This window comes from Arctopsyche grandis, chromosome 8, assembly GCF_051622035.1.
Source record: "Arctopsyche grandis isolate Sample6627 chromosome 8, ASM5162203v2, whole genome shotgun sequence".
Taxonomy (NCBI): domain Eukaryota; kingdom Metazoa; phylum Arthropoda; class Insecta; order Trichoptera; family Hydropsychidae; genus Arctopsyche; species Arctopsyche grandis.
In genome coordinates, this window is record NC_135362.1 from 22,848,572 (window position 1) to 22,872,460 (window position 23,889).

At 32.6% G+C, this 23,889-nt stretch overlaps 2 protein-coding genes across 3 annotated transcripts in view; one reads left to right on the forward strand and one right to left on the reverse strand.

Annotated features, from left to right (window-relative positions):
- Window positions 1-23,889, forward strand: part of LOC143915452 (uncharacterized) — a 668,062-nt gene that overhangs the window by 32,712 nt on the left and 611,461 nt on the right. The window lies entirely within an intron of this gene.
- Window positions 1-23,889, reverse strand: part of lft (Limb expression 1 family member lowfat) — a 53,818-nt gene that overhangs the window by 17,015 nt on the left and 12,914 nt on the right. Inside the window, exon 1 of one of the 2 annotated variants that reach the window (XM_077436318.1) lies at window positions 1,794-1,858. The exons of the other annotated variant lie outside the window; for it this stretch is intronic. The gene's annotated coding sequence lies outside the window, so the exon portion shown is untranslated. Of the gene's footprint in view, window positions 1-1,793; window positions 1,859-23,889 lie in introns of those variants that run through there. 2 annotated transcript variants of the gene reach the window in all.

The following is a 23,889-nucleotide window of genomic DNA, read 5'->3' on the forward strand; positions in this document are numbered from 1 at the left end:
ATTTACGCGAACGCAAATAATAATAACAACCGACCGAGGTAATTGATATATAACGGTTAATTGAGGTTAAAAGATTACAACGTATATGCGCATCGAAGCTTCCGAGCGGGTTTCAATCGTACCCGCTCGTTCGTGTCTCTTCAATAGGTACATTTTTTTTTTCGCACGTTAAACGTAAAATTGAACTTATTTTTAATTATTGGGTAATTATAATATTATAATTGAACAAAATAGATATACATATTACAAATTAAATTTATAAATCTTTTTAACATTGGTAACTATGTATCTACATACATATGTACATATATATTGATAATGGAGAAAATTAAGGATTTTACAAATAGTTAACAAAATAAACGATTTATACATTAGCAATTGGTATATATGTATACTTAATATGTATAACAAATTTATGAACATTGTTTAATTTTATGCTTTTTATACAACATTTATGAGTTTGGTATAGGTAAGTAACAATGAAACTAATTTAAACCTTGTAAAAATAAGCTCAAATAGATTATTTAAAAAAAAATAATCATAATTTTTCATTGTAAACTTTCTAAATAGAGTTTTATTTGTCTAAAAGTGGGATCATAAAACAATTAATTGTGACTAGTCATAGACGAATGTTAGTAAAACAATAATAAATACAAAAAAAGGTTCATATTGTGCTGTAAGGTTCAATTCGTATGAAACAATATAAACAAAAACAAAAAAAACTATGCAGAAATATCATTCAGGGTAGAATGTGTCATGTGACAAAGTTAATTTTTAATTATTCGACTTATCTAAAAAATGTAAACAAAACATTTTATGATAGTTGCGTTATTCATTATGTGAATGTAAATAAAATAGATATAATTTATGTTGTAAAAACAAAAACAATCCAACGAGCAACAGTCATGCAATTGAAGTATGATAAGAAATGAAGCTTCCCTCTGATTAGTTTATCAATACTGTAACATTTCAGAAGTTTTTCAGTTTCATTTCACTACAAAGTTTCCTTACTTGGTTCGTGCAGGATTGTAAACGCACTTAAGAAGTTCGAGACGAAAAGATAATTACAATAATAAAAATAACCGGTCGCGTATAAATAAAAATATTGGCAATGTCTCCGTGTCAACCGGGTCGCCCTTGCAAGGGCAGCCCGGCGGGAAGAGCCGGGTTGTCGGACACCAAAGGGGAGAGGGGGGACACAGACACACACATACATACACATATACACATATATATATATATATATGAATACACACACACATACAGTGACACACCTCAAGGATTTTTGCAAACAATCGACACAACAAAGACTCTCCTCACAGAGTCAATTATTTCACGACAAAATTTCTCGACGGAAAAATAAACGTAGTTTTTTTTGCGCAATTTAAATGCAAATTACTCGACCGAAAATAATTAAAAATTGGACCGCGAGTTTTTTTATCGCGGACTAAAATCTAATTGATAAAATACGCCTATCGAAGAATTTCAAAGCAGATCGAAAGGGGTGGGAGGTGTGTGTAGGGGGTAATGGGGGGGGGGGGGGTGGCTGAAAGCGTTGTGACTTATGCACTTGTGTGTGTTTTGGACGATGCCGATGATGATGAAGATGATGATGATGGTGATGGGTCAATGGCGTCAACGTTTCGCGCGAGCGTGTCTGCGTCGGCAAATCACGACAATTGGTAAACAAATCGGTGGGCAAAAGATCTGACAGGTTGAAGACTATGACAAGTCAGATCCTGAGAAGTCAGATGAGACAGAATCGAATTGGAGGAATCAAAGGAGAGGCTTACGTGAGAGGTTATGGGCAGCGGCGCGCGCGGCGGCCCCACCAGCCGCGCAAAACAAACAGCCTCTCACACACCGGACGCCACAAATCCCCCTCTACCCCCCTTCCTCCGTCTCCTCTCCCTCCCCCCTGCGCCTTCTCCTCCCCCCGGTCTCCTCTCCCCCGGTACAGGTCGCAAAAAAAGCACACGTTTGGTAGGCGACCGCGGCCGCCGCGTTCGCGAATCGTCTCGCGAAAGTCGAATCTCCTCCTCCTCCTCCTCTCCCCTATGGTACAGCCTCGCCGTCGGCGGTTTCATGACCAAATTTTATTGCGACCAATTATAAAATGATCCCAACGAACAACGACATGGTTCCGTGCCCAAATTAAAGGAACATAGTCGCATTGTGAATAGGGAGAAATTTACCGCAAAGTATTGAGCGTCGAGCTTTCGAAAGCCCCATGACATTTTATAAATTTATATTTGGGTTAAAATTCCTAATAGGTCCTCTATTCAATTTTCGAAGATTTAATTTTTGACTTATCCCTCAACTGAGAACAGTCATCGCATTTTCCAATCTTTCAACTGACTTCTGAATTCGCCAACTATTTATAATTATATATATATAACAGCTTCTGCATCTACTATATCTATGAATTGTATATTATATCTAAACATATATTTTTACATACATATCTGGATTTCAACGTTTTCAACGTTTTCAACTTTGAAGAATTGAAGACTTTTAAGCTCTTGGAAGATTGTTTTTCTAATTTTTATCCACCTGTGCAACGGCAAGAAAAGAAATTCCCGGCGTTTTCCCGACTTTGCGGGAAAACGCCAGCTAGTTATATGTACATACATTAAACTTATTCATCCATCATTATGATTTCTGAACTCTTCTATTACATATGTATTTATTGTACTTATACTGTATTCGTTGTATTTTGTTATTCTGCACTGTTTCTACATTTTTACATATACGTAATATATGTATAGCCCTGAAAAGGGATTCTTCTATTGACTTTTGTAGGAAACAGGATAAAATTTAAAGAAATATAAACCTATACCGGAGAGATTGAGATTCTGAATTTTCCGAAAATGGAATGGATCTTTTGAAAGTTCAAATAAACTGTGTTCTGAGGGCATTATTTCAAAAACCAAACTGCTATTATGCATGAGTAATTGAGTACGTCATAAACTGTATTTAGGGGTAAATATGAATATAAGATACTCTTCATTTCCTCTACATACTTGCAATGTAAATATGATATGCTTGAATGTTTTTCAATTCAAAATAATATAAATAAACATTTCGATACATAAGTAGTTATATTTTTCGTTTCGTGAAAAGTTGGACATTAACCTCTATAAGGTACATACATATATGTATCTACAAAGTTGTCCAAAATGCGAAACCCAAAACGGTTTTTTGCAGTCCTTCTGTGGTTAGTACATCTGATTTTTACACAAGAAAAAATTAAATATAAAAACATTAAAAAATATATCTATATTCCGGGAAAATTTTAATGATAATTATTTATTATAATAAATAATTCACTTCAACTGATATTGTGTTTCATCTCAACATTAAAAATACATAAATATGTAAATACATAAGTCTAATATTAAAAAAAATACGGGCATCTTATTTGTTACAAAAATAATCGTATTTCATCAAGATTGGACCTTTCCTCTCATTTTATTTTTTTCAGTTTATTCCTAGATGAAAATCTATTTAACCTATTTCTTACTAAAGTTCATGTATTTACTACATGCATTTTCTAAATTCTTCGTAATAATACACAAATCAACTAAAGTACTCGTGTACATAATAACATAATATATGTATAAAGCATATAAATGTTAAACACTAGATAAATATGGTGAAAATATAGTGAAATAAATATTCATGTATTTCACTATACATGAGAATATTTATTTTCTTCAACGTAAAAGCAAACATAAAATTTATGTATTTTTGAAATATATAATACGTATAAACTTATAGAGTAATATAAATAGTTGTTTTGTATAAAGTAATATTTGGCATAAAATAAAGAAAAATATAAATGTTTGAGATTTTTTTACGACAAACATCTAATCAAACGGATTTCTTAACGGTCATTAAAATCCGTGTGATCTTTTTTGTGACATTTTCAATTTGTAATAGATATATGCCATCGTAAAAATTCCATTTTTTATATAATAAAAGTCGTTAACTAAGAGCCTTATTAATTCTAATTGAGTCATTTGGAATTCAAGGCTTTAAAAATTTTATCAAAATTTTAATGAATTTGAAGATTATAAACAAAGATTAAAAAAATTAAATAGCGATTTATTCTATAATCCGTTTAAATGTAATGCATGAATACCTAGAAGTATTGCTCAACTTCAAAAAGCTTTTGTAACAGTATCGCATATGTAATATACGTAACGAAAATACGTCATTCGACCGTTGTAAAACAATATTTCTCCTATCAATTCAATATATTACACACTCATTTATCATCTCGATTTTTTTTTTGTATTCTCTTAAACATAATTTAATATCTTCACGGGCGTAGTTACAATTTTAGAAAGAATCAACCGGTTTTCCTGACGATTCAGTAAATCACATTCGATGTGAAAACCGGAAATATCACTAATTAACCATCGCAATTAGTAAGTATAACACAACAATAATAAATCACGCATTATTTTTAATCAAAAATTGCGAATTTTTGACGAACTCTGAATCTTTTTAGATAAAAACTTAATTGTGGCTACTCGCGGTTGTTAAGCAATAAATCGAGACCAGATTGTCTTTTACGATCTGGCTCTATGCCTACATATGTATATATGTATGTAGGTATATCTACATTTTTTATTATCATTCATCGCCGTGAGGTTGGACCCACTTCTTAAGGAAGACCATTCGGCACAAATAATATTAGAAACAAACAGAAAATGTTTAGTATTTTGAAACGATTTTCTCAATCAAATCTCAAACTTTATAAATCAGCAATTTGGAATTCAAAATATATTCACTGTAAGAAAGTAATAAATCAAATTTACTATACATACCTCAAAACTTATGGACCTTAAGTTACATGCAAACATAATAGTTCTTCTACAATCAGCAGCATAGATCAATGTAATGTAATGCAATGCATGTAATGCTTTCAATTGTGTAAGTTCTATTCCGTATGCTGCTGGCCAGACCTTGGATATGTGACTCTAAGGTTGATCGTTTCTTATCAGAGTTTTTCAATTTATCTGATTTCATTTAAACGGTTCCAAAAAATTGGCAACCCGGTCGCAAAAATTCAAGCTATTCAGCATCTCGATTTTCGTTGGTTAGAAAATGCTCCAAAAATTTGTCAATAGTGGTCAATAGTCTCTGTGGCTGTTAATCATTTGACCATAGATGTCGTATTTAATAAATGAATTTATGCCTGTTTAAATAACGTATAAATAATTGGAGTCTGCGTGCATGTTTGATTAAATAAATAAGTAAAAACATTACATTGAAATTCGCAATCTATTCTATCCACATACAAATCACACACTAAGTGTTCTAGAATGGACAGAAAGAAGTGTTGTCGAGCCACTTCACAAAAAATCTTCCTTCTTACTTGCTAGGCTACCATTCGAGCATTTATTTTGTCCACCTTCAATACATTCTTCTAGCTACGTGACCCACCCATCGTCATTTCAATGTTTTTAGTCAACTACTCCTGTCATGCCTCTCACCTAAAGTGTTTCCTGTCTTTCCTCATTATGCTGAACATACAATGTTCTATACTGTTATGACCGTATTGAATTTTGTGTAACATTTTAGCATTTAGCATGCACCATTACTGACGAAACAATTATTGCCAAAATAAGTGACTTTTTTAATATGAAAAAATTGCATCCTTATATCAACATCGCATTCTAAGAACTCATTATATGCATATGTTAAATGAAAAATGGATCGAAATAATCGACAATATGAGTACACATGTATTATATGTATGTTCATATGTATGTATGTATGTATGTACATATGTAGCATTCGGTGCGTTCGATTGTTATTGAGCGGCGCAATTTAAGACTTGAAGCCCCCCGAATATAATTTGGAATATAATTTGGTGTAGCGTCGTATCGTCCCGATTCCTATTAAATTCACGTCAAAATCCCGATTATTTATTTTGGGCAGGGGGGCGGCTCCTGTCCACTAGCAGCGGCTCGGGTCGTTAAGACACTCCGCCTTGAATAATGGTCGGTCGGTCGGTCGGCCACTGCACCAGCAACAACCCCACACACCAACCGACATCATATTTGCATACTCTCATATACGTACACTCGTACCGGAATATCTGTATGGGTGTGCAACGAGAAGCGTGTGAGAGATGGCCACTTTGTAATTACACAGCCTCTCGAGAGCGCGCCTTGATCGAGTTTCGTCAACGGACACACTGTCATGAATATCGATCGCCCAGGATATGTATTATATGCCATCCTGACCGCACGTATGCAAAGTTGATTCAATAAAAAAAAGGATATCCCCTGCTCTTGCTGCTGCTTCTGCTCTTCAAAGCCATCAACTGTGTATTGTCATTGCTAATCTATATATTTATACGGATTCATTTAGGTTGAAATTTCACGGTTTTCTCGGGATTGTCTTTTTTATACAGAGACGATTTTTTTTTTTGTAAACATAGTTTCATACTATCAAAATTTGTGTTAATCCATCACCGATAAAGATATTTACAAAGGCTTGAATAACTAAGGGCCGGGCCGCACCGCTCAACTCGCGAACAACTTGGTTGAGGGCGACCAGACCAATACATGCAGGTAGATGGGACATGCCGCACTCGTCAACTTGTTTGTCGCACACATTTTTTCGTGTCGCGCAACAAGTCGGCCGACAAAGTTGCACGGTGCGGTCCGGCCCTAAGCGAGCGTCAATAGAAGCTCCTGAAAGTGGCGGAAGTCCAATTTTCAATTCCAAAAACACTGTTTATGTTTGACTTAATTCATAAATTGTTATCACTTTTTTTAATTCGATGTGTCCAGAATCTCGGAAAAGAAGAATAATCGTATTACAGGCCAACAGTATTTTTAAATATTATTAAACGCACACATTATATTTAATGGTTTGCGAAATATTTCTCAGAATGAACAAAAGTAGACTTATGCCACTTTCAATTATGACGGCCCATTTATATATTTTCCTGATTACCATTTCAATATCAAATCATATTTAAACATTATTTCCACATATAATATGCTTAATAAATTGGTTACATTAATGAAAAATAAAAAAAAATATTATATGTAATCAACATCATAAATCAGCATGTACTGCTTTCAGTCTCGGGTTCAATCCCTGCCAGGTGCTATTGGCCAGACTTCGGTGATGACCTATATGACTTCGGGTCGATCGTTTCCTATCAGAGATTGCCAAATTATGTAATTTCATTGAAATGGTTCCAACAAATCGGCAACATTGACCTATTTCTCGCAAATTTCAAATTTATAGCATCTCGAATTCGCTGATTTATCAAAATGCTATAAACATGCAAAAATGTATGTCAAGTTTATCTAAAGATGTTTATATGATTCCGTTTAAAATCACTCTGTAAACTGTTTATCGATGTTTATAATTGGCCAGGAAAGCGCATTGGGGTTTACCTGTTAAGCCTTTCTGGTATACATATACCAAAATGAAAATTTAAGTCGTTACAGGACTGTTTTTAATTTAATTGTAGTAGGAAAATGTAATAAATTCATTCAAAGGGCATTAAACATTAAATCTTAATCATAAGGTTTTATTATAAAATTGAAGAAGGTTCGCCTCGGCTTAAATTAAAATAATATAAAAAAAAAACCAGACAAATCAAAAGCTTAAATTCACCGTAATAAACAGTACATTTATATAATCAGCAAAAAGTACAGTGTTTTAAAAATCATACGTATCAACATATCCCTAACTGTTAGGAAAATGTTTTACGTATTTTAAAATTATATGTTAGGGCCTAACATATAATGAGTTACTTAAATGAAAGATCAAATCTCTCACTAGTATATTTTCATCTTTTGAATGACTAGAATTTCTGCGTATCTAAGTGCAAAAATCTTTAAGGGGACGGAAAAACGAATGACACTATATTATACAACAAATAGGATTACTGAGGCGTACAGTTTTGAACGATAAAAGTTAGTAAGGTAATCAATCAAGCGAGTGTAGTCGAAGGTGACGTTAATGAGTCAGCAACCTTTCACAACACAAAAGATGAATCAATGAAAGCTCCACGTCCCGTTATCCGGTGGTGAGCTTAATCGGATCCCTGTCATAACACACATTAGACACACACATACCTACTGCATACTATTTTTTTTTCTAAAATCGCTCAAGGATTGGAACAATTGAAATCAAATTATTTGCATTAGTAATTAATCGTATCGGAGGTAGAAATAGTTGTCGGAGAGGCTGCGTGAAGCTATACTGTTGATTCATAATTTGAGAGGTCAAGTTCTTATTTCTCCGTTCGACCTTTTTCACAGCAGGAGGTGTGGTAATCAATTAGCCGCGGCATCGACTCTTATATTACATACATACATATGTATATATATATTATACACATATAGTACATATATTGAACGTACAAGAAATACGCTTGCACCACCACTCTACTAATATAGGTCAATTAACAAATAAGAAAAAGTACAGATTAATTGTAACATAGTATTAACAAATTCTAAATACATTTAATTAAAATTCTTATCTACGTCATATACCCGTATCATTTTTAAGTAAATTACATCTTAATTAAAGTCATACTTAACTATTGAAACTCATACTAAATAGGCTAATTCTTCTTATATCAAAATTTTGAGCTATATTACATATATAACTAAACTTACATATTCATAAGATCTTCGATCAATGTGTTTTGCCAGTGACAACGTATGGATGTGAAATTTGGATATTGAACGCCAAGATTCTACACAAAATCCAATGCACTTAAAAATATATATGAAACGCTGTACAAGGAGGAAAGATAGGAAGCGGAATACGTGGCTGAGAAGTATGACAAAGGTTATAATGGAGAGAGTGGAGAGATTGAAATGGCAATGGGTGGATCACATAGTGACATAGAATGGTCGAAAGGTGGACAAAATAAGTTCAAGAATGGTACCCGATATAATGTAAAAGCTTAAAAGGAAGATGGGTAGACGAAATCGGGAAAATGTGTGGGGTGAGATGGGTGAGAGTTGCGAAAAATATGACGAATAGAAGCGTGTTGAAAAGCCTTCATCTCATTCTTAGCCATTCGCAGTGGATGGCGAATGGCTATGAATGATGATGATGAAATGTATTTATAATAAGACAGTAAAAACATTTATATAATATACCTATTATTACTTGATATAATAAGTACAGTTTTTCATATCATTCACCGCTAAATCTAAAAACATTGACTAACATAGGAATTTTCCAGCTTTTCCACGCACGATCATACCTCGCTTTTGTAACAAGGCATCGCACTTAACACAGACATACACATACCCAATAAAATATTAAAAAAATATAAAATAAACGCTGGATATAAATAGAAGTAAATTCGGGGCCGTGTCTTGTATGTAAGACAACGCATAAATTTTTCCGGACCGTATTCTTTCGTACGCGTTTAATAATATACGTTCGTCAAATTTAGGCTATTATGTTATATTTATTACTTATATATGAGTCGTTCGGCTGACGCGTCACTCCTGAGGAATGCATCACTCTTTTTCGTAGTCGTCTCTGCACTCGATATATTTATATTATACCTACATATATATGTATATATGTATATATATATATATATATATATATATATATATATATATATATATGTATGTATATATATATATATATATATATATATATATATATATATATATATATATATATATATATATATATATATATATACATATATCTCTAAGCACAAATCATATTTACGACGTCGTTGAATCTAGTCGTCTCGTATTTAAGAATATATTAAATGTTAATGTATGCCGTCAAAGTGGGCCTTTTGGCTCGTAAAAACTGTTATATTACCGAAAGTGTGACAACTTTTTTACACGAGTCCAAACAACCCCACCATCTCGACGAATTATATGTACAATTTTCATCACCTCTGCGTGCTTTCCCAACGCTTTTCCGGACCCCTTAAAATATACGTATGTATATAATATATTTTTACTTTATCTGTTATTATTAAATGCTATTTTTTATGTTTATGTATGGATGTATTTATGTTTATGTTTAATTGTTATTTTGTTTTTTTTTTTGTGTTATATTTTTTGACCATTGTGGCGCTTTTGGAATTCCTGTTATGCCACAATGGTCTGTTTAGAATAAATAAATAAATAAATAAATAATGCTAGCTGAACCCGGCATGCGTTGCAATGTCACAATAACGCATGCAATTCCCGTTCCCGTTCTAGTTCTCGTTCTCGTTCCCGTTCCTATTTGTCAGAAAAACGCAGGCGAACACATTTGAAATTATTTAATTGTTTGTTTATTTTACCCTAATAACGCAGGTGGCGACGCGAAAACATTTGAAATTATTGCGTTGCAATGCCACTCATTCCCGTTTTTGGGCGATTTTTTTTTATAGAAACCATCGCGGATATACACACAATAACTCTTGTAAGTTTCATCGTAATCGGTTGAATGGTATAGGAACGCATACGTGACACACAGCAAACAGACAAACATTGATTTTTATATATGTAAATACATCACATTGGCATAAAATGAAAATGCATTTTCTGACATATTTTCTTATTCAATTTAGTATAAATATTCATACATACATGTATATGTAGTATATGCAAGTATTTTGCAATTTATATATAAGTGATTTATTATATATTTTATTCACTATACAATGAAAAAGAAGCTTGTATTTTAAATACGTATTCAAAACTATGAGAAAAGTAATAAAATATTTACATTCATAAGCATAAACTTGACTTTTACGAAGTAAATAATGTACTGTTAAGATCCCTTTCAAAATTACACTCAAAATGACGCCTTCAACATTTCTAGAGTTTAACGTTTACAACTCCATTCATGACTTACGTTATTGTAAATATGTAGGTTCATGTTATAAAATGTGATAATATGTGCGTCGATTTTGCGAATGAGAAATACAATATACTACTCTGCGATAATAAAAAACAGTTGAGGCGATTGAAATGCGGATAATAAACGAATGCACTCGCCATAAAAATCGATTCCCTCGAAAAATAATATAATGTTTTTAATAATAAAAGTAAAAATGGTGGGCGTGACTCGCGTGTACGGCCGCAGAACACGTCCTCGACTACGGCAGCTGCTTCGTACTCACTTCAATATTCAATTATAAACATATGTGTTAGTTATTATACGCGTATACATACGTATATTGCGTATGTGCATGCACACGCATGACTTGGGACTCGCATACGATGAAAACGAATGTCGAACAAACTTGAAACTTTTCAGAGATGCTGAAAAATTCCTTTGAAAATTTCTTACATTGAACGATTTCTAATTCTTAATGTACTATTTCATATTTTGAGTTATATAATATGTACGTATGTGTGTTTATTTTTATTTTGAATTTATAAATGAGGTATTAAATGAGTCTATAACGTAACCAGCAGCAGCATCGCTTGATGGTTGCGGTAATGATAACCACCAAGAGGCTCTCGGGTTCGATCCCGTAGATTAAAAAGAATTTATTTCGAATATTTCTATAGTACTGCTGATCAGACTTGGATATTTATGACTCCAAGTTAATCATTTCATATCAGACTCTGCCAATTTATCTGATTTCATTGTGGAAACGGTTCCTCTTTAAATTCGCAAGAACCATATTACCCACTATGTCACTACTCTTAAATATGATTTCAAAATTTATAATCTATAAATTACATAAATGTGTACAAGTTAAGTACCATAGATTTCGCTCAGAGGCAACCTAAAAATGGCATCAAGGGAAAATTTAAAATTGGGTCCATCTGCTATGCCACCTTTTCCGAATACTAAATTTTAAATTTTTAAATTAAAATGTTAAAAACATTTAATGGTTGATTTTACTAGAAAATTATGACATAAAATTAAGTGTTACTTTCAAGCAGCTTTAATATGTTTATATTTTTTTAGTTTTCCAATAAGTACATACATATACACCTTTCAGCAAGTCTCGATCTAAATTTTGCACTAAAAATTGAAAATCACATCTCAACTACGAATTTGCGTAACTATTTGTATTTTCCAAAAATAATTTTACTCCTTTAGACCTGAAATACACATATTTAAAAAAAATTGTATATCTTTTACATTTAAAATAGAACAATATGAGACTAAAGAACTTCAATCAAATAATTTTTACTTACAATCAAAAGATTATAAAATCAAAAAAAATTGGCAGAGTGAAAACCAAATTATATATTTCTTATACGAAAGAATATTGCCAGTTTAAATTTATAAATCCAATAAATAATATAAAATATAAATCACAATCCAATAGATGAATCGTAATAATATTTATAAATACTTTCCAGAGATCACATTTTGGACCGTTTGAAGTAGTACATATGTAACTTTACAAAAAGGACCAAACATTTATGGGGATTATTTTCAGAAGAGCGAATCTTTACCTTGCTTAGCAACAAGATCATTTTATTTAACTCAAATACACACAACTAAATTTCATATTTTTATTGAAATATCCAATATGATTTATGTACCGGAAAAATTCAATCAATACTTCAACCGAAATTCCTTAAATATAACAAACAAATAATTACTTAACCGAGCATACATAATATGTACATAAGCGGTCTCCGTGACGAGCCGGAATGTTAAATTACAGAAAACGCAAATATTGGAAGGCAAAGATCGAAAATCGAAAGATCTTGAGTCGAAAGATCAAAAAAAAAGGGTGCATGGTAAACGGTACATACTCACTTAATTTGCGCGAGCAGGATACAACAGGAACAAGAGGAACAGGCTTTTCCTCCCGTATTAATGTGCGCGCGTAGAATACGGGAGGAAAAGCCTGTTCCTCTTGTTCCTGTTGTACCCTGTTCGCGCAAATTAAGTGAGTATGTAACGTTTACCATGCACCCTTTTTTTATCTTTCGATTTTCGATCTTTGCCTTCCGATATTTGTGTTTTCTGTAATTTAACATTCTGGCTCGTCACGTAGACCCGTACATATGTAAGATCAACGAAATTCAAGTTGTTGTATTTTGAGTAACACCTACAATACAACTTCAAGAGCTGATTGTATTGCATTCAAATATTTTACAACCTCAACTACAGACCATTTTAACACATGAAATGAAACAAGACAGTCAACACGTCTCAAATCAAACCCTTTTAAAATCCGGTCACTTTAAAAACACCTATGATCGCCAAACACAATGTGACAAGCGCGATCGAAAACTCGACGAATATGACATTTTTTTTTTATTTTAATTATTATTATTTGTAAATATAATAATAACCGAAGCAACAAAGCCAGGCGGACGGAATATTTTAATTAACCAATTAGCGAAAAATTCCCGAAGCGGCGAATAAGGATGTGGCGATGCATAAATTACAGGCGTTATATTCCAATCGATATGAATACATACATCTACCTAAATATGTATGCACATATATGTGTATACAAGTACAAGTATATGTGTAGTGTCATTACGCTAGTCGCTCTCCTCTAGCTAGATAGTGTCAACTTAATTTATTCCACTATTTGACACACGAGATTAGATAGAAGTGTTGAGAGAGCAGCCGCGGTGTATTTGTTTAATCGTCAAATCGACGCCATCAATTTAATTGGTGGGAATTAATTTTTACCGACGACATCTACCTACCCAGGTTCCAAAAGGAGGTAAAAAAAAAATGGTATATAAGTATGTACATATGTACATACGTGCTGTGGGTAGGTAATGGTAGAAGTCGAAGCACGCGGATCCATGTACCATTTGACGCGCCAATCTAACTAACGTTTTCTCTAATGCGAACATCCTGTGCTTTTTAGATCACCGACACACATCATATGTATCAAAGCTGGGTACGAATTTCAATTTTGGACCTATCTTGGTAAATTCCGAACGTTAGGGCTGTCAGTTGGTTAACAGTTTTGGCGGGAGATTAAAGAAATCCGGAAAATAGAACAATATAAGCAAAGCTTTGTTTTAATTGGCAACGAATTCAATGGTCTGTTTTTTCAATAAATTTTACAAAAAAATTGTGATAATAGTTTAATATGGTACATGGATAAAAATGAACAGTAATTAAACTACTTATTATTTCAGTATTTTTTGACAAACAGTCAGTGACGGATAAATATAATTTACTGATCATCTATTAAAAACAGTTTTTTAAAAACAAACTTTTTTTTACAAACCTCCTTTTTGTTTTTTAGTTTTGTGTATAATATTAAGATATATAAATTATTATTTTGAATAAAAATACCAATAATTTTATTTTACTTCCGCCATCTATGTAGACGTCACCCAGATTTAAAATTTTCAAACTTCAAACGCGTCTTAAACGATATTTCATCTTTATCGTAATGGCGGAAGATCCATTTCCTTATATTGATGACCAAAATGAGCAATATGGCAAAGTATGAAAACGATCGGATAAGAGGCAAATTCTTTCCTGAATTGTAAGCGTAAGTGAAACGAAAAGGAGGTTTGTAAAAATAAGTGATAGTGAAAGGTTTATTCAATAGATTTATTAAATCTTTAGTGTTTTAAAATTGTTAATTCCGCCAATTATTTCAACATTTTTGATGAAGGTGTCGTTGTAATGTCGGGAAAGTCGATCTTCCTGGTTGAATTGAGCTAAGCAGTAGCAATATTGAGGTGCACTGAAATCAACTATTTAGTTTTGCTCGATGAATCGGGAAGAAGAACATCTATATGTACATATGACGGAGCTGCTATAACAGCACCCTGCCACTTAATTCTTCCGCAGTGAGAGAGTTAAGTGGCAGGGGTTGTCACACAGTGTTTTCAACTCATGTTTTGTTTATAATAATTATGTGTAATGGTGGTATTTGATACATATATACAAAAGTTTGTATGTATCACCTTTGTATCACCTTTTGCCAACCTGTAGTGGCACCTATAGTCGGGGTTAATATATAATGGATAAATAAATAAAGAAATTAATATTTGCAATACTGTATATTTTTAATCTTAATAAATAAATAAATTTGAATTAACTTGAATACCATGTCTATGTATATAGTATTGTATTGATAAAATTACAAGTGCATTTATATTTTTTATACAATGCTACATTTTTGACAACCCTAAAATACTCTATAAGCAAAAATCTGATAGATTGTTCATTATTAATACACACTATAAACAACGATAGTTCGGGTTGAAAAAAAATACATAGATAGATATACGTAGTATATAATAATAACAACGAGCGATCTATTTATATCTACACATAAAAATAAGTTATGGAGACGAAAACGCGGTCGGCAACCTTTCTATACGAAATCGCAAATATATAAAATGTAACCAATGCATTGAATTGCAGCCGGCGAAACAGGTTGTCTACCGCTGATCTAGCGTATGTATAATAACAATCATTTTGAGTTCAAAAATCTTATTGAATTTGCATAAAATATCGATATTATGTACGAGAGCGAACCGGCCCAAAACTTGTTCGATACAATTTTTAAAATAGCCGCGTGTATTCATATTTTTAGAAAACATCGCGGATTCAACACAGAATGGTATATTTCAGATCATTTTTTGTATTTTGATGACGTTGATGCTTAATCGGTAACAGGAAAATGTATTGTAAATGATTTATTCGACCGACTAACTTCTAAGAATTCTGAAATTCAGGACGGAACGTAATTTCATCGCGATTTATGTACTCAATAGGAAAAAAATAATTGCAGTTTATTTAAAATTAATAGCTCATATATTCCATCTCTATATAATCTGATTTCTTATATCTATCAAAAATGCAATATTTTATCGAATACATCGTAAAAACACTATAAATTAACTTCAAAATAGTTAAAAAAAAAACTGAAATTAAACATGTTTAAACATTTCTTCCTTGTATTTTTAATGGCAAAGGGTTATTTTATTTTAATTTTGCAAACGATTAAATTATCTATTTATACAGTGTAATGACCATTCTGCTATAGCTATGTATGTTTCTTAATAACGCCACTATTTTATATTATCTGGATACATAACATATGTACCTACTCCATAATACAGAGAAAAAATATTGAATATTTTAATTGGCAACAAATTAAATGGTTAGTTTTTTTCAATAAATGGTCAGTAACTTTTTCGAAAATTTAGTGATAACAGAAAAATTGAAGTTTCATTAAAGCACTTATTGTTTTAAGTATTTTTTAACAAACAAACAATAGTCAAGATGACAGCTACCGATTATATGTATAACTTACTGACCAAAATCAAACGAAGTTGTTAACCGAATAAATACAAGCCTATTTAATTCTACCACTGACATAAGTATGACAGTGAAGAAAATAGTCTAAAAATTTATTTTAGCAAAATGCGGTTTCAACAATATGAAGCAACAAATCATAAATTAAGATAAATAGCCCTTTGAAAACAACTCCTCACCAACAGAATCAGCTACTTAAAGGATTATTTAAGTTCATAAAAGTATGTATTTTTCGGTACGAATATGAAATGTACATGAAAATTGAACTCGAGTGAGAATATGCGCGGTGTATCAACAAATTTATATTTAATAACGTATGTAGTTGTAATCAAGTGTTTCAAAAATTACGATACAAATTGACCGGCTACTTACGACTGCGCATAATTCAAAAAACGATAACCGTTCTACCTTAATTGTAGGCATAAAGGAGATGTTCGAAAAAAATATATATCTCGCCTACCGAAATGCACTTGGCGAGTCGTTTATTTTTATTTTTTTGCGTAATTTACGCACATACGAAATTGAAGGGTACGATCGTGAGGGGTCGGCAGGGTAATGGCGATAATGGGACGCACGAGCTCCATCATCAGGTGGCACAAGGGTCAGAGGTGGACTCGACTTCCCTGTAATCAGTGTGTGCCCACCGATTATACAGGTTTCGAGCGTTCCAGTCTCGACGGCCCTCGGCCAAATGTTTATTTGCATTTTGCGCGAAATTCTTCATCTGCCATTTGTCTATCCGCGGTGCCGTTATTCAAAAATGAGCAGACTTTAAATGTGGGCTATAAATAAGACGGGCAGCGCGTTGTTTGGGGCCTTGAGCGAAACCAGTATTACTGTAGTACTCTTTGGGTATTGTTGTGTATTAGGTGGTAATGTGCCTAGAGAAAATTATAAAAAAGCACACTTTACTATTTGGTGTATGTACCTATATACATACATATGTATGTCTAATCAAATTATGCTCTTGAAGCTTTGAGACACATTTAAATAATTTTTGGACATAAGAGCTTTATGAAACTATGGTAGTAGTCAAAAGTTTGAATTGTTGTTATATTTGACCTTTGATAAGATTTGTTTAAATTGATCGTCTCCGACAAAATTTTCTGATTTCATCTGACTCGTTACGACAATTTGTTGTATATTTACTTAATAAGTTGACAGTATGCTCAATATAGAAATATAGAAGAGGAAACCGAATTATGACTGAAGTTACATGGAGTATATTTGAACGAATTAATGCTTGAAGAAGTAGAATAAAAAAAGAAAGATTTTAAACAATGCTCTTTATTTTGCCAAAAAATTGCACTAAAATAAACATAAGCATTATATACTCTGTAAAACGAGAAGAGATATTCTAAATGCGAACCAAATTGGTAAGAAGTGTAAAAAGATAGATATGTTGAGTAGTTGACATGGTCTCATATAAGCACCTAATTACTACAGATTATAATTTGATGAATTGTTTAGATACGATCTATTTGCCATTTTAAATTAACAACATATGAAATAAAAGCTCATATAAATCTACATATTACGTAAAATTTATTTTCATTTTTACGTAATATGATCATTGCTTTTACATAGTATTGTTTTTTGTTGTTGTTGTATAAAATATATCGATCGTACTGTAGAGTTTCTTTAATAAACAAAATCTTCTGTCAAACACTCCTCGTACAATTTTCCTCGTAGTAGTGTCTGGTAGACTTGGCCTATAAATTAAATGTATATCGTAAGTTATGATTTATTTTAATCGAGCAACAAAATAACATTCCACGAATTCACTTCGGCTAGCAGTGTTCGCCAGCTTAAGCGTAATCACTGTTACGCTAAGGAACGAGCACGCACTAAAATCAGAATATTGCCACGGTAATGTACCTACGATAACTTTTATATTACGTACAACATTTAATGGTCGAGTAATAAGAAATTGATTCGATTGAGTTAATCGTTAAACTATGACCGCAGTTTCAAATGGCCCATAGTTTGTGGCTGGTAAAATTTACAGTGGCATTGTCTTTCCATGACATTTAATGTGTATGCAGATTTTATGGTGCGAGTGTTGAAAATTAATAAAATATTTTACGATGTACTTCAAGTTGCGAAACCGACAATAACAATGGCTATTTTTATTCGGAAAAAACAATAGTAATGGTTATTTTTGTTCGGAAAAAACTGACCTTTACTATCGAAAACTTTCGAGTGTGGGTTTTGTATAATTGTAGGAGACATCGACGAGCGGAAATTCATCAAACCCACGTGTAAATTATTATTATGGGTTGATGCGTAAACTTAGATCATACTGTGTCATTGTAATACGGAAGAAACATTTGAGGAAGGGCTTTGCATCAATAAAGTTACAACATGTTTCATTTATAAAGCAATAGCCAACACTAATAATCATCCATGTGTGTTTTGTAAAACAAATTATTCATTTATTAGGATAGATGACTTACATAGTTTAGTATGTACATGCAAATTTGATACAAAGCGAAAAATAAATCGATGACGAACATAGCAGAAAATATGTATATATTTTTTGTATCTAGATTTTAGACTTTAAAATCTAAAATTTAGAGGATTATTTGCTAGGTACATAGGTATATTCCGAGCTCGGTATTAAAAATTTTCTTCAGTGTGGAAAAGGTTATACTTCAAATAGACTTAGATATCTAAGGCTTGTTTTTGATTATTTAGTGCAAAAAATTAGCATAGGATTATCCTTTTAGTATTTAATATTTTATATGATAAGATTAATCCCTTAGTATCAATTTGAAAATGAAAACCCAAACCTTTCCTGCAGACAAATTTAATATTACACGTTTTCCAGTCTCAAAAAACCATTGATTTTACTGTTGTTTCGTATCAGTTAGCGTGTGATTCGTTAGTGGCTAAAGCTCAATCATATGTATTTTCAAAAATTTCATTTCAAAAACCTTAATACGATTGTGTTTTCGAATCACACTTACCAAACACATTACCTATCTTGCCGATGCTTTTCCAGATCTAATTAGAAATGATCATCCTTCTGAGATACCAACAACCTTATCAATTTAGACAATTTTAATCAGAAACCATCTTAAACAATATCACACTTTCTTGACGATTTGAATATGATGTCCACTAAAGGTATCCTAAGATATTGACCCAATTCTTAAAAATAAATAGACACAATTCGAATTGTAAATATGTAAGTAGTTTGTATGATGGATTGTAGACCGTATATAAACAAAAGCACCGATGTATAATATGACAGAGAGGAATCGGCGACTAGAAAATGAGCGCCTTGGAGGATATTTTTTTAGTTCGAAGGTATTATAATATATTTAGGCACGTGAAAAAAGGCGTGTTAAGTGTTACGTGGGCGTGTGTGAGATAATGGTTGTGGTGTGGTGTGGTGTGGCGTAGAGGCTACCGGCTATGGGGTCAGAGGGCGCGTCCGACGACCGCCCACCACACCACACCACACCATTGCTCCTCATCGACAACACTACTACTACTAAAACTACTTCCACTACCTACACTATCAATAACTACTATTATCCTCATCGATTATTCATTCACGTGCCTTACCACCGCAACCACCTAGTCGCCCGAAATTATTCATCTCGACCTCCTATATTTATTATACCGCCGCCAGATTTACGCCGCCGATAACAAATGATTTTCAGACGATCTAACTTAATAATTATTTATTTATTTTTTTATTCTAAACAGACCATTGTGGCATAACAGGAATTCCTAAAGCGCCACAATGGTAAAAAATATAACAAAAAAAAAAACAAAATAACAATTAAACATAAATTAATACGTAACGAAAATAATATACTCATCAATTATACATAAAAAAAAATACATTTGAACATAAACATAAATACATCCATACATAAACATAAAAAAATAGCATTTAATAATAACAGATAAAGTAAAAATATCAAAAAAAAAATATAGCATAAGGAATGCCTTGCACCTACAGCCAGTTCCAATAAATATGTAAGAAACAACTACAAATACAAAACATCCCTGTAAGGCCCAAATGGAAGAGAGTTAATCAAAATTTCACTCATAAATCACAATCAATCATGAAAACAATGATGAGCGCAGACTACCAGATAAATGGGTTAGAGTAATTTCCGACAATTTACGCTCACTAAGGTGGAAAATACCACATTCAGTCTCGGCAGCAACGATTTCATTAAGAAGTCGAATAGCTCTTGGAATAGGAGCCATTCGAAAAAGAACTGTGCGGGCAGAGGTTCAGCCAGCAAATGATGATGTCTACCACGCACATATAAATACATATATAATAAATACAGACATGCCAAAAGAGGTTAACGGCAACGCGTATAATAAAACGTCTGAGATTTATGTGAATGACAATGACAAGAAATTGTCATGATTTATAATCGAAAAAATGTGATCTATAAAAAACGTTAATTACCTAAATACATATATGTAGGTACATAAATTAAATTAAATAAATACAAAATGCTGCAAATATCCCACTCTTTTAAGAAGTTATATCAAAGCATAGCTTAACTGATTTATCTTATATATATATATATATAAAATTAATACAAGTAATATATCTATGTACATGTGTATATTAAATTTAAATATTTCGATATTTAGATAGTCAACATTTCATGGCCTTCTTTACATCCATAAAGGAAAAAAAATAGACCAGAAGACTTTCATACTTATGTATGTTCGTATGTAGAAACTTTCACATATTATAAAATAATTAAGAAATCAAAAGTTTTTGTCAAAATAAAGACTTATATTCTATTACATATTATATTTCATCAAAAATGGATATGTATATTTACCCGTTGAATCAAATCCTAAAAAGTTTGCAAAGCAAATTTTATTTGATCATTTAGTAATTAAAAAACCATCACTAAAATCCTATTAAAATCAAATCATATTTTTAATCCAGTTTCACTATTTTTATTTTATTTTATTTAAAGTTTGGACCATTGTGGCATTACAATAATTCCTACTGCGTCACAATAGAAATAATAATACTTAAATTATATAAAATAATTTTACACACCTCATTATCGTATAATTTTTTGCACAATTGCATATTATCAACCCTAATAATATGCACATATTATTATTTATGCAACAAATACATTGATATTTTTAAAATAAGAACATTATTCGATTTACTAAAGCCTGAAGAATTTGACCGTGAGAACAAAAACTTTGAACAGTCCCTAGTTTACTTAGTCCTTTCTACTTAACACACCTTAAATATACATGTATCGATAACATTGTGTGAACTATTCTAGTAATACATACATATGTATATTAACCAAAACGATCAAGCATATATCCAAAGATGAACAATAACAGTTGCCCGCGAACTGGAAGACGTAATTAATTTGCAACAGTACACAAGTGTTTACTTAGCACGTTTTATTATTATTATTATAAAGTTCGTTTTATTTGTATATTTTTATTGGGCGCGTTATGTGTCGATAACCCGCCCGCGTCGAAACATAAAAACGGCATTTTATTATGATTTCTCCTCTAACAAGGTAGGAAGCGTACATTAATTACATTAGCCACGTAGGTGGGACCGGTCACATTTCGGCACCTCTACTCTCCTCAACACTCCACTTCTTTGCAAACCACAACACTCTATCTATGATATATGCACACGTATAGCCTTCCTGCCTGCGTCTTATCTCTGGCCGCAACTGACTAATCAAACACTCTTCCAATCGACCAACTTTTACGCGAACCACCTCCTTAAAAAGCTTCCATTTCAGATCCGTTCCCACGCTTTGTATGTATGGAGATAGCAGTAAAAATTTTATTCATTCGAATGAGACACATCCTTTAGATTAGATATCTTTAATTTAATTCGTACACGTTTAATGCACACTTCGACTCGCCGTTTAAATCACGTCTATTGTCAAGCATTATACGTATAATATGCAAATAAAAAATATGAATCTATTATATAACAATAAACTTCAAACTTAATCATTATAAATTCGCACAATTCATTATCGTCGGACGACATCTGAATAAATTTGAATCGTACACAATACGAAAACAGTGGGCGTATAATCGTATATTTACCTACGAATGGAACCGCGGAAAGTCTTCAAATCGAAATGGAATTTACAACCAATTTGCTTCACAGTTAACCGCGACCGTTTAACGTTTCACCAAACTACCAGCGTAGGCAGAGATACTCAGCATAGGTTGGAGAGTAAATGTTTAGCTTTGTTTTATCACTGCGAAGAACATTACAGTTTGCAGTTTGCCATGATTAATACATTTTCATCTGAAGGATTTCTCGTTGCCGCTTAGAAGAGTCAAAAAATCAGAAAAGAAAAATAATTCCAAAATACACAGACACACATACATACTAACAAACACACACACACACACATTTTTTTCTAAACCATGAAAACGCGAGTGGTTAATTCCGAGTTCAAATCAGTCAAAATCTCGAGTTCGAAATTTCGCAAGGATAAAATAGCAATGGTTAGAATCAATAATTGACTATATCAATAGAATCATTTGAAATCAAAGTGAAATAAATCGTAAAATTCTGATGTGCAGACAAATTGTCATAAACGTAGCTCTTCCATTAGGCAATTTATCAATTTATAAGTATAGGAATAATTAAATACTTCGAGAGATTTCAGACAAACGAGCGTTCTCACATCGTGACTAAAAAAACAGTTTCCGCAATTGCAATAATAATTAACGTACGCATAAAAGCAGCAGAGTCGTCTAGACTCGGAGGAAGCGACGATGGGATAAGGAGATGGAAGTGAAGGAGAAAAAAATAAAAAAGAGAGGGGGGGGGGAAAAAGAAACCAGTTGGAGATAGGCGGCGAAGTAGCGTAACTCTCGAACGAAAATGTCACAGCTACCAGTTTGTGGAAAAAATAGGTGTGTGTTAGTGTGGTTGTGGGTATGGGTATGGGTAAGATAGTGATCCGGTTGCGCCACGTCTCCCGATACAGATCAAATGGCGATGTCATCCAACTCTGGCGCGAAATATCGCGGCCTTGTCATTCATCATCTTCAGCTCACGTACAACGGTACTATTTCGATCGCTATCGACACTGCCCATGCAACTGCCAACCCACTACCAGTATATTCCCAATTGCGACCGAATCACTTCTAACTCTTACTTTGAAACAATTGCAATTAAATTCTAAAAGTTAAAAATACTATGATAAAAGTAAGAAGTGTTAAAACAATGTGATGCTATTATGAAGTACCATCACATTTAATTGAAAGGAAAACATTTGTATCTGGATAAATGTTGGATATGTTTATACTCAAATACATATGTACATAACTTCTTGGATACAGGTAAAATTTATAAATGGATTTCATGTATGTATGTCATCATCATCATCATCACCATCATAATCTACAGCCATTTACCATCCCCCGCTGGATGGAGGCCTCTCCGATACGATTCCACTCGTCTCTGTTTCGCGCAACTCTTATCCATCTCACCTCACACATTTTTCTAATTTCGTCTACCCATCTTCCCTGCGGCCTTTCTTTTACCCTTTTGCATTTCTCGGATACCATTAAATTTCCTTCGTCCACCTTTCGTCCATTCTTCTAGCAACGTGGCCCACATTGCCATTTCAATCG